This window comes from Aethalodelphis obliquidens, unplaced genomic scaffold (assembly GCF_003676395.1).
Source record: "Aethalodelphis obliquidens isolate GAN/ISIS:26980383/991018 unplaced genomic scaffold, ASM367639v1 scaffold48, whole genome shotgun sequence".
NCBI lineage: Eukaryota > Metazoa > Chordata > Mammalia > Artiodactyla > Delphinidae > Aethalodelphis > Aethalodelphis obliquidens.
The window spans coordinates 4,082,427-4,103,358 of record NW_020837992.1 but is presented as its reverse complement, the minus strand read 5'-3'; the positions used below and the strand labels follow the sequence as shown (position 1 = coordinate 4,103,358).

The window sequence follows — 20,932 nt, the reverse complement described above, 5'->3', positions numbered from 1 at the left end:
GTTCAATAGCAATTTTAATTTTTTGTTCTTTTTTGAATTCTCTGTTCATGCTTTTGTCCACTTTTCTATCAGTTTTTGCAGATATTTTCTCCCAGTTAGTCAGTTATATTTTGACTTTGTTTATTTATTTTTTTAAGGTTGAATGGGGGTGAAACTTCAGGCTAACATGGATTCACTCTTCAGCCCTTGTAGGATAAGATGGATTTTCATCCTTGAGAAAACCAGTAGCCATACTCCTCAACCTACAAGTCTCCATCCTATCTCTGGAAATGGCACAGGGAACTCTGTGAAAACTTCATTGAATTCTAGGCTGGTGAAGCATTTATTCTTGTTCATTCTTTTGAGGGTTTTTATCATGCCCTAATTCAAGGCAGTGTGATCTTAGGCAATTACCTTGTCTTCTTTCTCCATCTTACTTGGGGTGGGGTAGGGGAAAGCTCAGGTGTATACATTTGAGTTAGTCATTCTCTTCAGCATCACTGGTCCCTGAAAGACCCCCCTCTGGTTTTATTTAACTGATTATTCCCTGTATTAATCAGAATAGGCTAGGACTATGCTGTATTAACAAACACTCCCAAATCCCAGAATTTTAAAACAGCAAAAGTATATCTTTCACTAAAACTATCTGTCCAATGACTGTTAGTGGGTTAGAAGCTGGAGGAGTGCTCAGCTCCTTGTATTCGCTCAGAGATCCAGGCTGATGGAAGTTTCTTCTCAATGTGTGCTTTCATGATTATTTGCAGTAGGGGACTAGAGCACTGGATGATCTCCCACCAGAAATTAAATGCTCTGGTCTAGAACTGGCACACATGAATTCCACCTACAACTCTTAAGACAGAACTAACCCCATGACATTGCCCAAGTAAAGGGTGGAGGGGGGAAGGGAAGTGCTATCCTCTCATACATTTAGGAGGAAAAGAGAATTACCTATAGGTGAGCCTCAGAAGACTCTGTGACATTTGCTTTTATTTCCCTTCTTCACTCTCATGCTTCTTCTTCCTCTCCATAAATAACCATTCTAATGTGTTTGATATGTATCCCTTTATTTGCATATGTTCTTGCAAAATATATAGTTTTATGGGTATCTGCTTTTAATTTACATAGATGCTATCATCATATAGGCCTTGTTCTATTTCTTTTCTTCAATCAACACTATGTTTTTAATATCCATCTATTTTGCTAAATGTACATCTAATCTGTTACTTCTGACTGCTACATGTACCACATTTCACTTACCTACTCCCTGTGATGTTGGGCACCTAGATTGCCTTTAACTCTCTGCTATTACAATGCTATTAGGAACATCCTTATATATGTACCATATGGAATTATAAAAGAATTTCATTGGGAAATTTACCTTGGGGCAGTGTTACTGGGTTACAGAGTGCCTGTACTATTCGACCATACACACTGCTACTATTGGCCCCCCTGCATCTGTCTGCAGTCCTACCAACAGCTGAATCAGGCTTCTTCTGCCTCCACATCCCTGCCAGTCTTAGACATTATCCAGCTTCCTAATTTTTGCCCTTCTGAGGGGTATGCAAGTGATGTGTATTTATGTTGATTTTGCCTTGTAAACATTTTCTTTTACTTTTATCAAAAGTTGATCAATCTTTTCTTTTATTGTATCTGGATTATGAGCCATAGTGAGAAAGCTTTATGTACAATACACCCAGGTTATAAAGTAATTCATCCATGTGTTCTTGCACTTGTATCATTTTCTTGATTTTACAGGTAAATCCATGATACATTTGGTGTTTACTCCTGTGCTCATTCCTGGATTTCCAAAGTATATTCTTTTGCAAATAAACACCTCTCACCAACACCAAAACCCAAGTTCTCAGCAGGTAAGTGTGCTGAGTGTCTAGTGTTTTGCAGTGATTCTATTTAAACCTTTGGCAGAAAAATAATTACTTCTTCCTGCTCCAAACTCTCCAATAATTTCCTGTCTCATTCAAAGTAAGAACTATATGGCCCTATATGATCTGGTTCCCTTTAACCTCTTTGAGTATATCTTCTGCTAACTTCCCTTTCTTTCCCCCCTCTGATCGCAAAGACTTCTGCTGCTCTAGAGTAGACCCTTCATGCTCTAACTAAGCTCCTTTGACCACAGAGGCTCTTGTGTGCTCTGCCCAGAAGACTCTTCTCCTGAATATCCCAATGTCCAGCTCTTTCATTTCTTTCTAGTCTTACTCTATGACACCTTCTCAGTCTGGTCTTCCCTGGATAGCCTATCTCACTTTTTTACCTACTTTTCCATTCATATTCCCTTTGATTTATTTATTTTTTCTCCTTAGTACTTAACCCTATTGAATGCTTTATATATTTTACAATGATCTTGTTTATCTGTGTTTATAATGTAAGACTCATGAAGACAGAATTTTTTTTTTGTCTCTTTGTTTATCCATGACCAAACTCCCTAGTTCCAAGAATATTGTCTGGTACATAGTGGACCCTCAATAGAAATTTGTTGAATTTAAAAAATATATGAATCCAATGGAGGAATGAGGATGCTGCACAGGGTTTTCTTCCTCTACTGCACTTAAGACACTAGGTATGCATTGGGAGGATTTTCTAATTATTATTAATAAACAAAATCCAGAATACATATGTTTTTGCCTGTGGGGCCAATCTAAATGGAACTGAAACTGTAACAGTGAATTATAGGTATTCACAAAAGGCAGGTTCCCTGAGAGCAAGTGTCAAGTTTTACTGCAATCAAGGGACTAAGGTTTGCATGTAGGGATTTGCAAAAGGTAGATAATTTGATCTAATATTCTTTTTTTTTTAATGTTTATTTATTTATTTGGCTGCAATGGGTCTTAGTTGTGGCATGAAGGATTTTCACTGTGGCATGCCGGATCTTTTGTTGTGGCATGCTTTCCTCTCTAGTTGTGGCACACGGGCTCCAGAGAGCGTGAGCTCAGTGGTTGCAGTGCACAAGCTTAGTTGCCCCGCAGCATGTGGGATCTTATTTCCCCGACCAGGGATCCAATCCATGTCCCCTGCATTGGAAGGTCGATTCTTAACCACTGGACCACCAGGGAAGTCCCCATCTAAAATTCTTGAATTAAGCTGAGTAACCTAAAAGGGGGCTATTATGATTCTCCAGCTTCTGACTGAAGGAAACACATTCCTTCAGAGGAAGCATACTTGATGGAGGCTATCAGATTTTTCAGAGATTAAGATCAACCAAATATAAACTCACAATCAAAGTATTTAATAAAATTTAAGTCATTTTTTTTTAAAAAAAAACCCTCTCAAATAAATCAGAATTTAGAGGAACTCCCTTAGCCTGATAAAGGTATTTGCAAAAAAAACCTACAGTTAATACCATTTTTTATGGTGAACTATTAGAAGCATCCCATTTTAAATCCAAAGAAGACAAGACGCTTACTACATTTAGCAAAATATGTGAAGAATCTTTATGAAGAAAATTATAGAATATTATTCAGAGAAGTTGAATATGCCCTAAATAAGTGGATAAGTAAGCTCACCCATGGGTAGGAAAACTTGACAAAGAAAATATATCAGCTCTCTACAAACTGATCTATAGATTAAATGCAATTATAGTCAAAATTTAATAACAGCTTTCAAGGAATTTGGTAATATAATTCTAAAATATACAAGAAAAGCAAAATGACAGAAATAGTTAATGTGGCACTTGGTGAAACTTGTTCTATTAGGTATCAAGACATAAATTCTTAATATTTAGGACAGTGTGGTATTTATAAATACACAGACAAATTAATGAGAAAAAAAGAAAAGGACGTCATATATAGAAGAGAGCTATATGACACAGGTGGCACTGTATATCACTGGTGAAAGATGGGACTGTTCAATAAACACTGTTAGGACTGTCAGTTACACATAATGAAATAATGAAATTGGATCCCAACCTCACAGACTAAATCTATTCCGAATGGATAAAGGCTTAAATGTGAAAGACATTAAAATATTTAAAAGAAAATACATGGCAGTATTTTTATGACCTTGGGGTAAAGAAATATTTCTTATAATAGACATACAAATGAAAACCCTAAAGGAAAAGATTGATGAATTCAACTATAGTAAAATTAAGAATTTTGTTCATTAAAAGACAGTATTAAGAGTAAAATAATATAAACTACATAAGACATTTACAACACATATAACTAAAATTAAGATTATTATGCAGAATATGTAAAGAACTCCTACTATCAATCATAAAAAGGTCCCAATAAAAAAATGGACAAAAGAACAAATTTCTACTTTCAGTTATATTATGTCCTAGGTAAATTAGACAAATCATTCTACTGAAAACAATTCTAAGTGCTAGTGTGTGTGTGTGTGTGTGTGTGTGTGTGTATGGATCTATTTATCTATTTAGATATCCATATAAGTATATGTAACCAGAATATGTAAGTGAAATTATCAGGGCAAAATAAAAGAGAAAGAGGGAAGCCAGTTAGGTATTTTGGGGGGTGTGGGAGAATTTGAGCTTTGATTCTAAAAGTTTCTTGAGCCACGGAGAACAGAAATCAAGGCTCACAAGGATGACTAAAATAACAAAATCAGATAACAAAAGTGCTTTAAAAATATGGAGAAATCAGAACTCTCTTACACTGCTGGTGGGAATATAAAATTGTGCAGGTTATTTGGAAAACAGTTTGGGAATTTCTCAAATGATTAAGCCCAGCAATTCCACTCCTTGGTAAATACCCTAGAGAATGAAAAACATGTTCATAATAAAACTTGTAAACGAATGTTTATAGTAGCATTGTTCTTAATAGCCAAAAGGTGGGAATAATCCAAATGTCAATCAACTGATGAAAGGATAAGCAACCATACAATGGAATATTATTCTTCAATAAAAAAGAATGAAGTACTGATACATGTTACAGTTGGATGAACCTTGAAAACATGCTAAGCAAAAGAAGCCAGTCACAAAATTTCACACATTATATGATCCATTCATATGAAAATCCACAATAGGGAAATCTATAGGGTCATTACTGCAGATGGATCAAGAAGTCATGCTAGGGCTTCCCTGGTGGCGCAGTGGTTGAGAGTCCGCCTGCCAATGCAGGGGACACGGGTTTGTGCCCCAGTCCGGGAAGATTCCACATGCCGCGGAGCGGCTGGGCCCGTGAGTCATGGCCACTGAGCCTGCGCGTCCGGAGCCTGTGCTCCGCAACGGGAGAGGCCACAACAGTGAGAGGCCCGTGTACCACAAAAAAAAAAAAAAAAAAAAAAAAGTCATGCTAAGTTTGTTGAATGAATCAACCCAGAACTCCCTCGCAAAATGCCTCCCAGTCTATGATTTACCCAAAGATATTTATCTATGACTATGAGCAGTTTTGGAACTTCCAAACTTCTGGTGAATTATAAAGGAGATTGATTTCAAGTCATCATAAATAATCCCCAGTCCCCCTTTCCTACGACAAAATTATATTTACGCTTAGGTTACCATAGGTTGTGGGTGGGCACATGGCTCCAGCATGGAGCAATTGCCATTATAAGAGTGGGGCTACCACATCTGCATATTGTGATGTTCAGTGGTGACAGGATCTGGGACGCAAACCTCCTGGGGTATTGCCAAGAACACATATGTATAGGGGGTGTATAGGCATGGTAGAGAGCACCCAGATAGCTACAAGAGAGGAAAATCATTCTCCATGAAATTTAATTTTTCGCAACTTAAAATAAATAGTGTTAAAAAAAATCTATCATGACACTAATCCTATCATGACATTGATGTGGAGTTTTAAAAGAACTGCAATATTTTTACCATCTAATTTTACCATCTAATTAATTAACAAGACCACTTGGAATGTGGTCTCTTGAATACAACAAAAGTAATGTGTGTGAAAGAAAGAAGGAAAGAATCCCTAGGGATTTCTTGGGGAAAAAAGATATGGTCAATTCATTTAAAAAGCAGAAGAGGAACTGCTCCTTTGGGGAGTTTCCACACTGGCTTGGGGGTGTGGAATGCTGGACCTCAATAGTTAAAAAGTTCATACAGGAGTCACCTAAGGAAGAATGTTCTTTCTCTTTTGGAAAGCAGATTTAATGTAGTTTCAGACTGAGTAGAATCAGTGTCTAGATTCCGGCTAGGACAATTCCTTCCCCCTCCCAAACTGCTTGATTATTTCAGTGAGTGGCCAGTTTAAAACAAGCGCCTCCTATACTAAGTTGCCTTAGAATACTTCTATCACATAATGTTAATCAATGAATGAAATGTCCACGAAAGTGGTGAAACATCAATTTCTAATTCAGAGCCTTGAGTCCAGGTGGTGGTGCTAGTGGTGATAATGGTGTGGGGTGGTCAGGAGACTAGGGGACAGGGACATTTACAGGGGCTTTGCAGGTTGCCTAACTCTTTATAGACATTCATTTCATCGCCATTTCTGTTTTCATTCCTTTAAAGTCAAGGCAGAAGAGATTTTGCTACCATTTGGATCTACCTACCTGCAAAACTCATGAATTTACATATCATATTTTTCTATATTTAACTTATATCCTGTGATCCTGTGTTTATAGGTTACTGAAGCAAAGGCTTGACCAATTACAGTTTTCAGAAGTGCAGAACCCCTGAATGTTCCTCGTGAAGGCCCTGGGAAAGGAGACTGACTGCTGTCCTTTTTGTCATCCCATCTTGCCTCCTGAGGAGGCCTGATTAAGAAAAGCAGTGAGGGGACAGTAAGTAGTGGAGGAAAGTGTCCTTTCACACTCCTTCCAGACTTCTCCAATCTTCTTAATGGTTCCTTTGTTTCTCTTACTTGGGGTTTATCCAAATTTTCATTTAAACAAAGATCTTTGGTGTCAAGAAGACAAAGGACTCTCAAAGCTCATTGTCTTGCATTTCTGCCTGACATGTGAAGAAATCCTCATTTGATGTTCCTTGCAGAGAGTTCACTTTAAAAATAACTTTAACAGACTAATTTACTGATAACACTAATTTAAATTCCAAACACTTAAGACATAATTTTATTTTTCAAAAAATCACTTTCCCTAATTCACTCAGCAATCAAGTATATTTTTAAAACTTTTCGCTGAAGATTTGAAGATTGAGGAAAGACAGTGCCAAATTATACAGTTTATCAGTAGTTAGTTGAAATATATATACAAGCTTACAAAGAACAAAGTATGAGTTTATAAAGGCATCTTTATAAGCCCAAGAGTATTTGGTATTCTAACAGGAAGCAAATTTTTATAAGATGGAGTTCAGTTTGTGTATTAAGAGGAATTAGAAAGAATTATTCTCAACATCGGAAATAAGACAAAGAGTAATCAAGTGAAGTAGTTTTGAATTTCTGTCAAAAATCTATAATCTGTAAAATTAGTAATTAATATGACAAATAGTATAACTAACCCAGTGAAAATTTTAATTTGTTCATGACAAGAATACTTATATACATAAAAAGTTGATAAGCTTATTACAGCAATTTTAACACCTCTGTAAAAGCTCTAAATCAGTATGTTCACTTGAGTTCATAGGATCTGAAAATTAAAATAAAAGAAATGCCTCTAAACTCAAAAACAATAAAAAGCAGTAGCAGCAAAAAACATGGTAAAACCTTAATTTTATAAACAGTTTGAAAGATCTCCTTTTTAATTTAATTTTTATTTTATTTTGGAGTAAATTTGATTTACAATGTTGTGTTAGTTTCAGGTATACAGCAAAGTGATTCAGTTATACATATGCATATATCCATTCTTTTTCAGATTCATTTCCCATATAGGTTATTACAGATTATTGAGTAGAGTTCCCTGTGTTATACAGTAGGCCCTTGTTGATTATCTATTTTATATATAGTACTGTGTATGTGTTAATCCAAAACTCCTAATTTATCCCTCCTCCCACCTTTCCCCTTTGGTAACCATAAGTTTGTTTTTGAAGTCTGTGAGTCTGTTTCTGTTTTGTAAACAAGTTCATTTGCATCATTTCTTTAGGTTTCACATATAAGTGATATCATGTGATATTTGTCTTTCTCTGTCTGACTTACTTCACTTAGCATGATAATCTCTAGGTCCATCCATGTTGCTGTAAATGGCAAAGCTACAGTAATCAAAACAGTATGGTTCTGGTACAAAAACAGAAATATAGATCAATGGAACAGAATAGAAAGCCCAAAAATAAACCTTTGCACCTATGGTCAATTAATCTACAACAAAGGAGGCAAGAATATACAATGGAGAAAAGACAGTCCCTTCAATAAGTGGTGCTGGGAAAACTAGACAGCTACATGTAAAAGGATGAAACTAAAACATCCTCTAACACCACACACAAAAATAAACTCAATATAGATTAAAGACCTAAATGTAAGACTGGATACTATAAAACTCTTAGAGGAAAACATAGGCAGAATACTCTTTGACAAAAATTGCAGAAATATCTTTTTGGATCCACCATCTAGAGTAATGAAAATAAAAAGAAAAATAAAGAAATGGGACCAAATTAAACTTAAAAGCTTTTGTATAGAAAAGGAAGCCATAAACAAAATGGAAAGATAACCCACAGAATGGGAGAAAATATTTGCAAATGAAGCAACTGACAAGAGATTAATCTCCAAAGTATACAAACAGCTCATACAGCTCAGTATCAAAAAACAAACAACCCAATTAGAAAATTGGCAGAAGACCTAAATAGACATTTTTCCAAGGAAGACATACAGATGGCCAAAAAGCACATGAAAATATGTTCAACATTGCTAATTATTAGAGAAATGCAAATCAAAACTACAATGAGATATTACCACACACCAGTCAGAATGGTCATCATCAAAAAGTCTACAAACAATAAATGCTGAAGAGGGTGTGGAGAAAAGGGAACTTTCTTGCACCGTTGGTGAATGTAATTTGATACAGCCACTATGGAGAACAGTATGGAGGTTCCTTAAAAAACTAAAAACAGAACTACCATATGATCCAGAAATCCCACTACTAGGCATATATCCAGAAAAAAAACATATTTCAAAAAGATACATGCATCCCAATGTTCACTGAAGCACTATTTATAATAACCGAGACATGAAAGCAACATAAATGTCCATAAACAGAGGAATCTATAATGAAGATGTGGTACGTATATCAATGGAATATTACTCAGCCATAAAAAAGAATGAAATAATGTGATTGGCATGGACCTAGAGATTATGAAAAATCCCTTTTTAAAGTTCTTAGATCATTGGGTAATACAAAACAATTTGGAATTATGGTATTTTTATACATATTTGGTAGAAATAGATAGCTGACATCTGCACATATAGCAAGTAGATGAAAAAGTCAAAGTTCATAAAGGGTCTACAACTTGTAATCACAAGATAATAGAGTCAATATACTAAAGCACACAACGTATACAATCTCACTTTTGATTCTGGTTTTTATTGAGCAAAGATCCACAAAATCAGCAGTGACAGCAAATAGGAAACTTAGACAATCTGTCATCCCCCAAACTGTAAATCTCCCAGAAAGTCTATAAATTCTTGCCAGTTAACATATAATTTTAACTGGTAATTAGTAGTCATTTCAAGTTCCATTGTATATAGAACAAATAAAAAAAAGATCATTAAGTTTTTCTATGCTGGATAAAAATATTTGACTCTTGTTTCCTAGCAAAGGAAAACTGTATAGCCAATACATATGAAAAGATGCTCAATCTCACTAGTAATAAAGGAATTACAAATTAAAACCCATATTATTTTACACTCATTAGATTGGCAAAATTTTAAAGATCGTATTGGCAACAATGTCTAGCATTGATAAGGCTGTGACGCAAATGGAACTTTCATACCCTGCTGGTGGGTGACTAAATTAGAACTTCTTTGGAGAATAATTTAGTTACATCAAGGAAAGTTAAATATGCATATATATATATATTGACCCAGTAATTCCACTTCTAGATATATACCCAAGAGAAACTCTAGCATGGAAGCTACATTTATATAAATTCATATAGTTTATACATCAGTGAAAATGGTTGAAATGAAGTTAAATGTATTAAAATAAATAATTCTCCAAAACATACTCTTGATCGATATTGAAAATTGCAGGCTACATGAAGGATGATGTCATTTATATAAAAATTACAAGTACACAAAGCAGTTCTGGTTTTTTGCATCCGTTTAAAAAGGCATCCATTTTTGGTAAAAGGATATGCTTAGAAATAATGAATACCACTTTAACGATCATGGTTACCTCTAAGCAGAGAAGGAGGAAAATTGGATTGGACAAGAGTGTATAGGGGACTAAAATTCGTATCTGTAATTTTACAAAATATCTGAAACAAATGTACAAAATTGTTAGATTTGAGAAAGTTTGGTTTTGGATTCACAGTTATTCATTATTCTATTTTCTATTCTAGTCTATGTTTGAAATAGTTTAAAGTGAAAAAGAAAGTATATGTCAATGGAATAGAGGTGGTTTGCAACAGAAACTAGAAAACCTGGAGTCAGAGACAAGAAGTTGGCAATATGTATCCTGTCTTGTCCAGTGAGCAAACACTGAATTTGGAAGGGTGTGAACATCTACTCAGTAGCGGAGTTGTCTCATCAAGTTAGACCAGGGCCTAGGTCAATGGCTGTACATTAGAATCATGTGAGAGGTTTACAAAAGTAAATTGGGGCTCACTCCTGGAGATTCTGATTTAACTAGGCTAAAAGGGACATCAATAATTTTTTTAAAAACCTCCCTGAATTATTCTAATGTACAGTCAGGGTTGAGAGCTGTAGGCTGGAGTAAAATATCCCTCAATATACTTGACTTGTCTCTTTTCTCTGATTCTAACTTAAGAAGTAACTTTCTGAGGTCCAGACTTGGATACAGAGAAGGGAGGTGAGATTCCGTGTAGGAGACATGAATATACTGGTCACTGGAAAATTTATATAATTGATAGAAAAAGTTCCTTGGAAGTTCTGTTAGTGTGAGACTAACAATCCATTGTCCTTATGTTGATGAAAGCCAATTTCTGAAACTCTGAAGTCAAAGATTTGACCTTGGAATGTGGGGATACAAATAGTAACCATGAGAAACCTTGTCTGGGTGGCCATCCAGTCAGATTTTCTCAACACCTCACTCTTTCTTTCTAACTGATCACATGGCTCCATATAAAATCTTTGACTCATCATTATCCTCAAGTAAAGTCCAAATATTTTAACAAGACCTTTAAGACTTATGAGTAGGGTCCTTTGGGCTTTTTGCTCTTGTCTTCACTTCCACACTGCTGAATCACTTGCCTTACCACCTAAAGTTGCCAAATCTCTGAGCTTTCATCCTTGAACAAGGTATTCTCTTGCCTAGGATATTTTTCCAACTCCTTTTCCACAACTATTACCACTTTCCCTCTTTTGGACAACTACTCATCTCTCAGGTTTCAAACTTAGAGCTCACATCCCCTGGGGATCCTTCTCTTTTACTGCTTAACTATTCTCAGTGTTATTGGAGCTAGAAGGAAGTGCGCAATGCACAGGAAGGAAATGCACTTTTAAAAGTTTGCAATCACATTTCTATCTATTGGAATGAATAGTTTTATCATCAGTATTATTCATCTCAGATGGAAATTCATCCCTTTTCTATCCATACAATGTTATTACCATTTGCCCAAATGTAAGGTGACTTCTCTCAAAACACTGAGTCCCCTATACATTTTTATCTGTACCTGAAGTGTTTTTTCCTTATTCACACATTTGGCAAACATTAATTGGGAATTTGCTCTAGGCCCTGATCTGAGTCTTGGGAAAACAGCCTTGACAAGGATCATTAACTTCTACTCATCCTTTGGTCTCAATTCAGGCCTTACTTCTTCCAAGGAGCATTCCGGACTCCTCACACCCAAGCTTATGCCTCTCCGGCATCTCCCACAGCACTCTGGACTGTTCCGTATCCCAGGGCTTTTCACACCCTAAAATCACCTGTTTGTTTGACTATATACCTCTCTTCATCTTCAGGCTTTAAAATCTGCGAAGGCAAATTTAGTTTATTTATTGGCATATCCCCACTACCTAGACAATGCCTGGCACCATAGCTAGGGCTCAGAAAATATTAGTGGATATTTGTTGATGGTGATATCCAAATGGATTTATGCTATCAACAGCCAGGGATGTGGAACCAGGGTTTGAGGGAAAGACAGAATGTGAAATACAGATTACAAATTTGCAAGACAGAAAAGGTGTAAAGTGATAAGTAACAATTAGGTCTCTGAGTAAATTCATATATAGAGAGAAGAGCAGAAGCACAGAGACTTTTCTTGAGGGATATCTTTTGTCCTATACGAAAAGGTCTGTAGCAGATGACACTATAGCTAGAGGTCCCCTTGGTGTTTTACCTCTACATACCTAAGGCTGTTTACTGTGAATACTGGGATCCTCTGTCCATGGACTTTTTTCTCACTATGAAGGAATATTGGGCCCAAAGAGGGCAAGTCAGAACTGTTTGAAAGCCATGTTCCCCCACGTAATTCTCAACTAGTGACAAATTGGGAGTTGGTGGAGAAGCATCCCACCTTCTCTTCCCCTCGGCTGGGATAAATTTGAGGTGGGTTCTTCACTGTTGGAGTTCCCCAGTGGACTGGAGTGTGATAATGCCCACTTTTGGTTTCTTTCCCTTCCATGTCTCATCTTCTCATACTCCTATTAGTATTTCCTGGAGTCGCTTCCCTTTCAGACTACTTGTACTCAGGTTTGCTTCTGGGGCAACACAAGTCAAGATGAGGGCTAAGGAAAGAAGCAGGTAATTTTAAAAACTTGAAACATCAAGATGTCTGTGACTTAGAGAAGCATTTTTAAAAAGAGAATGTCCTTAGTCATCTCCAAGCTGCATAGGGTTTTCATGGTAGAATTAAGACAATCCAGATACTTCTGTCTGAGTGCTAACTGTGGTAGGATTCAGGTGAGATGAGGACAGAAGACTTCTCTTAGCTAAATCAAGAATGCACACAAACTTCTTTCCTTGTGATTCTGACACCACCTGTTTGGGAAGCTGCCATTTATCCCACACAAAATTCTGGATCTTGTCATTTATTTTGCAGATTTTCCAAACCAGTTTGGAGTTTGGGGGTCAACTTTGTTGTCCCAGTCATTAGCTCTCTGGTCCACTTTCTAATTCTATACCATGAAAAAGTTTCACTAAAAAATTCTACAATTCCTTCACTTTCAATAAGATCATTACAAGTGCAGTACATGTTTTCTTTGAGTGTTTCCTCCTAAAGATTTTATGCTTTGATAAAACTGAATTTTATCCATTAAGTTCCATCTATGAAGCACCTGAAGTTTACATTATATGTGAGTTCTCACGTTTGGTAAAGAATTTAATTTAACTGTTTAAAACAAATGCTTATTATTTGAACGGTTTTATGAAAAATTAGGACCACTCTTCTTAAAACAACAGCTATATATATTCTATGGTCTTCTAAAATCTTTATCCAAATGTAAAAATATTTTTCCTGTAGTTATAATAATGATATTTTATATTTAATGCCATTGTATTGTTTAAAATTACTATCATCAATTATTTATTTTAATCCTCACAATAAACCTGTGATATATGTTTCACTTATCCTAGGCCTTACATTTAAAAAATTTATTTCTAAAATTTTCATATGTGTCACTTTAATAGTCACATAATATTCACCAAACATATTCCAAAATTTACTTAACCATTTACCCAATTTAACTATGACTCCACACTCCTATCCAAAAAGATTGAATGACAGCTGGTTAAGTTTTAGGTTTGTAGCATTTCTACAAAGTCTCATTTTATAATACCTGACTGTTTTCCAATTTGATAGGTGAATCAAAATCCTAACTTCCTTCTAGAATATTCTTTCCTAATATTCCCTCCTAGACACTAATTTATTTGAAGATCCTTCTAACGTTTACCTCATTTTTAATTTTAAAATTGCTCTAGAACTGTATTTTAGCGTGAATGGTGTGATACTACTGTGGTGGTACAGGGAACTCCAATGCTTTCTCTCTAGATGTCATCTCTCCCACTCCAGCCCCAAAGAATCCACAGTGCGTCTAATTCTCTTTCTTTGCAGGATTGCACTCTTTGTACTCTTAAGATTCTGGTTCTCTTTCTATTTCTCATGTTCTATTTATGACATAAATGACATTTTATAAAGGCTAATCCAGAGATCGCAGATTAAATTTTCATCCCAATAACCTGAATTTAGCCTGCAGTTCTTTTCTTTGGCTGGCTCTTAAATTACCACAATTATTGATTCCACCTCATTGTCATCCTATTTACCTGCCTTCTACATGCAGAGCAAATCACTATCCAGTTCTGGTTGTCAGCACAGAGCATATCAAGTGTTAATTACATCTCCCATCACGACTTCTCCATTTATATGGGGCTCCTTTTCCTCAAAGTGGTATCTTGGATTTTCTTTTTCAACAGGCCTGAGACTGGAGATTCAGATTCCAGTCCCAGTTCTATTACTATCTAAGGGAAAGACTTAGGTCAAGTCACAGTCCTTCTCTGGATCTGTTTTCTTGTTTGTAAAGGGGGTTGCACTCTATACTGTTTAACGGCTGTTTCAACTCTTGTGTGTTATGATTTTTAAGTCTCTTAGCACTTTCAGGACTGACCTATTGAAAATAGGTCTACGGCCTCACCCATAAAACTCTGCTTTTATCCCAGCCTTTTCAGTTCAGGTATCCTTGTTCTGAAGAAATAAATTACTGTCCAAGGTCCTGGTTGCCACATGTTTGAGTACACACAGTGGGACAAGAATCCAGGAGTAGAAAACAGATATTGCAGAAACAATTTCTAAGTGTTACTGGCTTATGTTCATGCTGACTAAAGAACATTTGTGCTTTGTGAAACTTTTAATCATAACAGTTTTCTTTCTAATATGTTTTTTAAATGAGCAGCAATAGTAGACAAGACAGTTGGCTATTTGGACAAAAGATCCCTTGCTCCCTTTAGGAAAACCCCTATATCAAACTAAGAAAGACCGGTGCTTTCTGCAGGATTGCAAAGGAGTATTATATTTGACCCCAGGGCTTCCATGACATCTAACAAACATCTATGTTCTTAAATGATCTAGTGGAATGACTAGATAGCAAAAAAAACCTAGTGTTTGGTTTTGCTTCTTAATTCTTCCAAATTCTCTTTCAGGTCATGTTTTTTTAGGACATTCATATATGTTAACCAATGACAAATTAAATCTTAACCTCACTGAATATCTCATTAGATCATTTGGCCAATAATATGATCTTTTTTAAGTATTTGGAATTATAGAATTTAAGAGCTGAAATAGACTTTTGGAAAAAATATGATTCAGTAGTTTCCAAACATGGCTGTTCATCACAACCACCCAAGAGCATGTTAAAGATCTGGATTCCTGTGCCAGAACCCAATTAAGTCCAAATAACTTAGAAGCCCCAGGTGAAGAATCTAGAACTTTTTTTAATGATCTCCCAGGTGATTGTTTGCATGTAGTCAGCTTAGCACCAATATTTGAACAATTATTGAGGGCTGCTAAACATTTTATTCTTATACCTTATGCAAGAGTTTCCGTGTTAGTATTATCCCCAAGAAGCTTTACTAGTTCCCTCTTGGCTTGAAATTTGTAAAACCATTCTCTTCTTACTTATTTTAGCACACAGACAAAATTCGCTTACTTGCCATTTTCACCCATTGGCCTTTCTGAGTCCTGCCACTGTAGAACTACACAGAATGAATCTAATGCTACTTCACATATTTGACACCAGCTATGTCTTTCTCTTATATAGGGCAAGTATTTTGCTTCTTTCATTAATTACATTATGGATTCAAGTTCTAGTACGATTGTCTTCACTCGCAGCTGGATACAACCCAGTTTGCTTATGTTGTTTCTAAAATATGGTGGGCAAAGCTGACCTCAACACTGTGCAGTATAAACAGTGAAGAGAAGAATGAGATTATCATTTCTCTTTTCCTGAACACTATACTTGTGTCAGCGTGTTCCAGGATAACAGAAGCAGTTTAGGCTATTTCATCACATTATTGGCTAATATTGAATTCATTAAATCCTGAAGTTAATATGTGCTGCTCTTAAGCCATGTTAGTTCCCATACTGAATTTACACATTTGAACACTTGGAGATGCTTTAAAAATTAAGTACCAGTGTTTATAGTTATATTTACAATATTCTTCATGCTGCATTTGGCCTAAACTTTTCCTAGGTCAATATTATTTTGGATCCTCATCCTTTCAACTAGCTCTGGCTGTTCATTCTTAATTCATATCAATCACACATTTTATACACAAGCCATAAGTAATTCTTCCAAGTCACCCAGAGAGCCAAAGTCATGCTTCTATTTAGAATGAACTATCAATTGCAAGGAATAATTATTTTGTAAGGATTAAGGTAAAAATAAAATGAGTTTAACTTAAGCACAACCTCATAGATCATGCATATGCTTCCCTGCGGTGTTGAACTCTATTTCCTTACATGTGGACTTTAAAAGGGTTTAATTTCCTCCACCTGGAGTTGGTGAGTCTTGTTACTGTTTTATTCTATCTGTTCTCTGGTGATCTGACTTACATAATTAAGTTCACTTCCTCCTTTCCCCCATGGGTTTTAGCTTAAACTCTCATAAGACTTCCCATATGAAATAGGAACCAAGGTACATTGCACTCGTTTCTCAATTCTTGTTTTTCTGGTCCTTCTTAAGTTGGAAGAGTTAAGAGTGTTTGTGACAACTTTGAAATTTGGTTTTAAGTCTCTGTTTTTGGTTAAAACAATATCTAATATTAGGAATAATCGTATAATTTGAAATAAGACAAAGGTACAATCTTTAAACCAAAATAAAGACGCTTTCTACTTTGTGGCACTTAAAGATATAACTCATACAAAGTTAGTTTTAGAACTCCAGTAGAAATACGAATGTACTATCCCTAATCCCAAATTGTCTCTATCCTATCTCATAAATCACTTTCAACCTTTTGTCTTCTTTGAATTCATTTTGCTACTTTTGTAGATTCCATCACCATTATCTCTAATGTAGTCTTCTACAACAGCTTCCCAAGTCCTCTCTCTTTTTTCAGTCTCCAAAAATCAGATATGGAGGGGAATATTTTAATAAAGAAAACTTTGAAATCGATATCACAAATAATTATACCATTTTACAGTAAAGTCTATCACACTGTTATTACACAATAATGTTACAATAAAATTATCTGGGTATTACTCTCAGAGAAATTGTGAAATATTCCCTTCTCCTTACTTAGGTCAAGTCACAGTCCTTGACCTTAAAGACAACCAGAAGGCAAAGTAACAGAATGTCTTAATATTTTAAATTATTCAAAATACATAAATTAGCTCAATGAAATGTAAATGTTGGCTTCATTATTTTAAAGTCTGTGGAATTCCACCTGGTTCCTTTGACATGTCTAGCTCCAGAAGTTTGTATTGAGGAGTTGATAAGTCAGAGGCAGAATACTTCCCCCATCCCACAGGGCAATGGTTGCCATCCCTGGCGAATTGTCAGAATGACTTGGGTAGCTTTTGTTTAATATACAGATTCCCACGCACCACCTGAGAACTACTGAATCTGGTTAACCTTGGGCAGGCTGGGAATTTATGAATTTAAAAAGCTCCACAGGTGATACTGATGATCAGCCAAGGTTGTGAAACCACAGACTTAGGAAATTATGGTGAATGGGTAAGAGAAATTTGAATGCCATGGAGAGGAAGTATGCCCTCTAAATATAAAATTTTACAGTTGCCAGCAGGTGAAGACATGTAAATGAAGTCTATGAGAATGGATTCAGAGATTAACCATGCAGAGCTATCCCTAGTGGATTTATTATTTTTTTATAATATAAACCCCAAATGTCAGGGTTAAAAATGATAATTGTCATTGTATTGACTTTGAAGAGTGAGGTTAAAATTTAGCAAGGTTTCAAGTAGATTCTTCCACCAAATTACTTCCTTGGTAACACCCTAGACCTTGTTACATCATAATACTGCATCTCAATATTGCACACAAAATTGCTAATTCGAACATCCTGTTCTCTGTCCATAATCTCCTCTCTATTCAGCTTACTTATTTCACTCTTGACCTTTGTTTGACCACATCAGGACTTTCGGTTGCCCTTCCCTGTCCTCCTAATCCGCTTGCCCACTCTTTCTCCAGTTCCTTAATCAGTCTAGAGATTACAAAGCTCAAATTCAATACCACTCCTGCCAATAACAAATGTTCCTTTGCCTCTTTGCTTTCTTATTATAAGTGTTCAGAAAGCCCCAAACCTGGATCAGCCCTATTTTCCTCTTTCTCTGAATGCTCTTCTTCAACTGCATGTTGCAATGGCAGATAAATTTAGGGTAACCAATTTCAAATCGGTTTTCCACCTTGCATAGCAACCTTACAATTATTTTTTTCTTCTTAATTCACTTTCTCAGTGATTACTTTGTAACTTCTTTATACCCCTCACCCTTCCAAACATACTGCCTCCTTCCTGCTTTCTCACTTGGAAGCCATCAGAAATACATTTTCCCAACTTCCTGCTACCAGTTCTATGAACCTCCACCTGCACTCATCTTTTCCTTCTCTCTTGTCTCTACTCCTATTTAAGGTCAATCTTTTCACCTGAGTCTTGGATTCTACTCCTTCCTGATCTTTCGTAAACATTACACAACCAAATAATTCCTCTCTCTTTTCTGCATGTTAAAGTGATTCCTAACATTGGATCATTCCCAATGACATTTAAACATGCATAAAAATGTTTTAGAGCTTCCCTGGTGGCACAGTGGTTGGGGATCCGCCTGCCGATGCAGGGGACAGGGGTTCATGTCCCGGTCCAGGAGGATCCCACATGCCGCGGAGCGGCTGGGCCCGTGAGCCATGGCTGCTGAACCTGCGCGTCCGGAGCCTGTGCTCCGCAACAGGAGAGGCCGCAGCGGTGGGAGGCCCGCGTACCGGAAAAAAAAAAAAAATGTTTTAAAGTCTATTTTTTACCTCTATACTCAGACCCCATTCTGGCTAACACCTCACTTTCCACCTTTCTCGTCACTTTCAGAGCCAAATGTTTTAACCTCTTAAAAGAGTTATAGATTCCCTGTTCTTTTCAACACTTTGACTGATGTTCTATCTTCTTTAATTTGGCCTCTGAGGTTAACAATCACCTCCATACTGCCAAACCCAATGGACATTTTTCAGTTCTTGGCAGATTTTGACATTATTAACCTCACTTTTCGTCTTGAAACAATCCTGCTGGTTTCCATGGATAGTATTATCTACTGGTTTTCTACCTAGCTCTCTGGCCATTCTAACTTTCTATAATTAAAAAAAAATTTTTTCTGCAGATTCATCCTCCTCTACTTGTTAATTAAATGTTGGACTTTCTCAAGACTCAAGCCTGGTCTCTCTTCACATTCTATTACATATCTACAGGCAAATACATCTATTACCACATATATGTACATAACTTTAAAAATTCTAAATGTAGCTCACATCTCTCTTTTAAGCCTGAGTCTACTAAGCCTAATAAACCTACTATATATCTGATTTCACATCTCCATATGAATGCTTCAGTCTCAATATGTCAAACACCAAACTCCCTCCAAAGTTTATTTTTCTCTGCAATGTTTCTAATGTCATTGAACAGTTATACAATGCATACAGATGCATAACTTAAAAATCTCAGATTCATCCATGATATTGGACTCTTCACACTCCAAAAGTTAATCCTTCTTTGAGATTCATCTATTCTTTATTCTTTTCTATCAATTCACATTTTCCATATCTTCTGTCACCATATTCTAAGCCACCACCATCTCTAACCTGAATTAACATACTAGTCATTTAATTAATTTCCCCTCACTTCCTGTACTTCACCATTCTAATCCATTTTTGACAAGATACTGAGTGGTCTCTTCAAAATGCAATTCTCATGTTCTTCTCAGCTAGAATAAGTTTCTTATTGTTATTGAATAACAGTTTTAAAAGAATGTTGCCATCTTTTATCAATCCCTCAAGCTTTAAAATCTTTAAAGACTTTCCATTGTGTTTAATCTAAAGACCAAAATCCTTAACATTCTTGAAATCCTCTAAAAGAAGCTGAATTGTCTGGCCCATGCCAATCTTCCGAGCCTTGCCTTCTACCACTATCCTCCTAGCTTTCTCTTTGTTCCTAAGTTATGCCACAGGGCTGTAATATTCTTTGGAATGGAGAGATGATCAAGATCCCTACAGACTAGATTAAGACAGAAGATCGAGAGTTGATGTAATAATAAGTAGAACAGAAAAGGTGTATTGATGGCATTTCCAGGTGAAAGCAAACTACTTCTGGTCGTTTTTACTAACAGGTAAAAAGAAAACTATTTTCTGGATCAACAACTACATAGCAGATAGGATGGGCTGTGTTGACTGGCACCATCAACTGGAGTCATCATCTCATTAAGTTAATAATAAATCAATATCATTTTGATGACCATTTCTCTTCTGCAAAGGCCAAACAGGTAAGTTGAATGATGATATAGAAATCATAATCTCCAGTTCTTTCAATTCTCTGATGGTTGAATTAATCTCTGCAATTTCTTCAGGAAAGTGAGATTGCTTTGGTTTACTCTTTTGATAATAGTAGTAGTTCTAGGGGTTTCCACTAGTCATTTCTTGGGTTTTCTTTTCAGAATAACCCTCAATATGCCAATTAAAGAAACAATATTTGGATTTTGCCAGTTGCTGAGTATGTGTATTTCAACTATGCATTCAGGAATTGGAAAATATCTATGAAATGTGTCCAGGGACCTCATGAGCTCCCTTTGAAATGGACCTGAGTCAAAAACTCCACTCATCATTCACCTATATCAGTTAAAGGGACAACCTTAATCAATTAGCCAAAGCCAAGGACATCTCTGGGTCAACCATTCTTATTACAGCTTTGACATTGATTTTAATTATAATAACCACCTTGTCTCTGTTGAATAAGAGATACCACTTGACCCTTACCACTTCAGGATTCA

The 20,932-nt window shown here is 36.1% G+C and overlaps 1 long non-coding RNA gene across 1 annotated transcript; it reads left to right on the top strand.

The window, feature by feature from the left end:
- Nucleotides 1-1,740: 1,740 nt before the first annotated feature.
- LOC113607359 (uncharacterized) lies at nucleotides 1,741-20,474 on the top strand. The gene is made up of 3 exons (XR_003427921.1): nucleotides 1,741-1,847; nucleotides 6,523-6,681; nucleotides 20,276-20,474. It is a non-coding gene; the product is annotated as an uncharacterized LOC113607359 (long non-coding RNA).
- The last annotated feature ends 458 nt before the right edge of the window (nucleotides 20,475-20,932 follow it).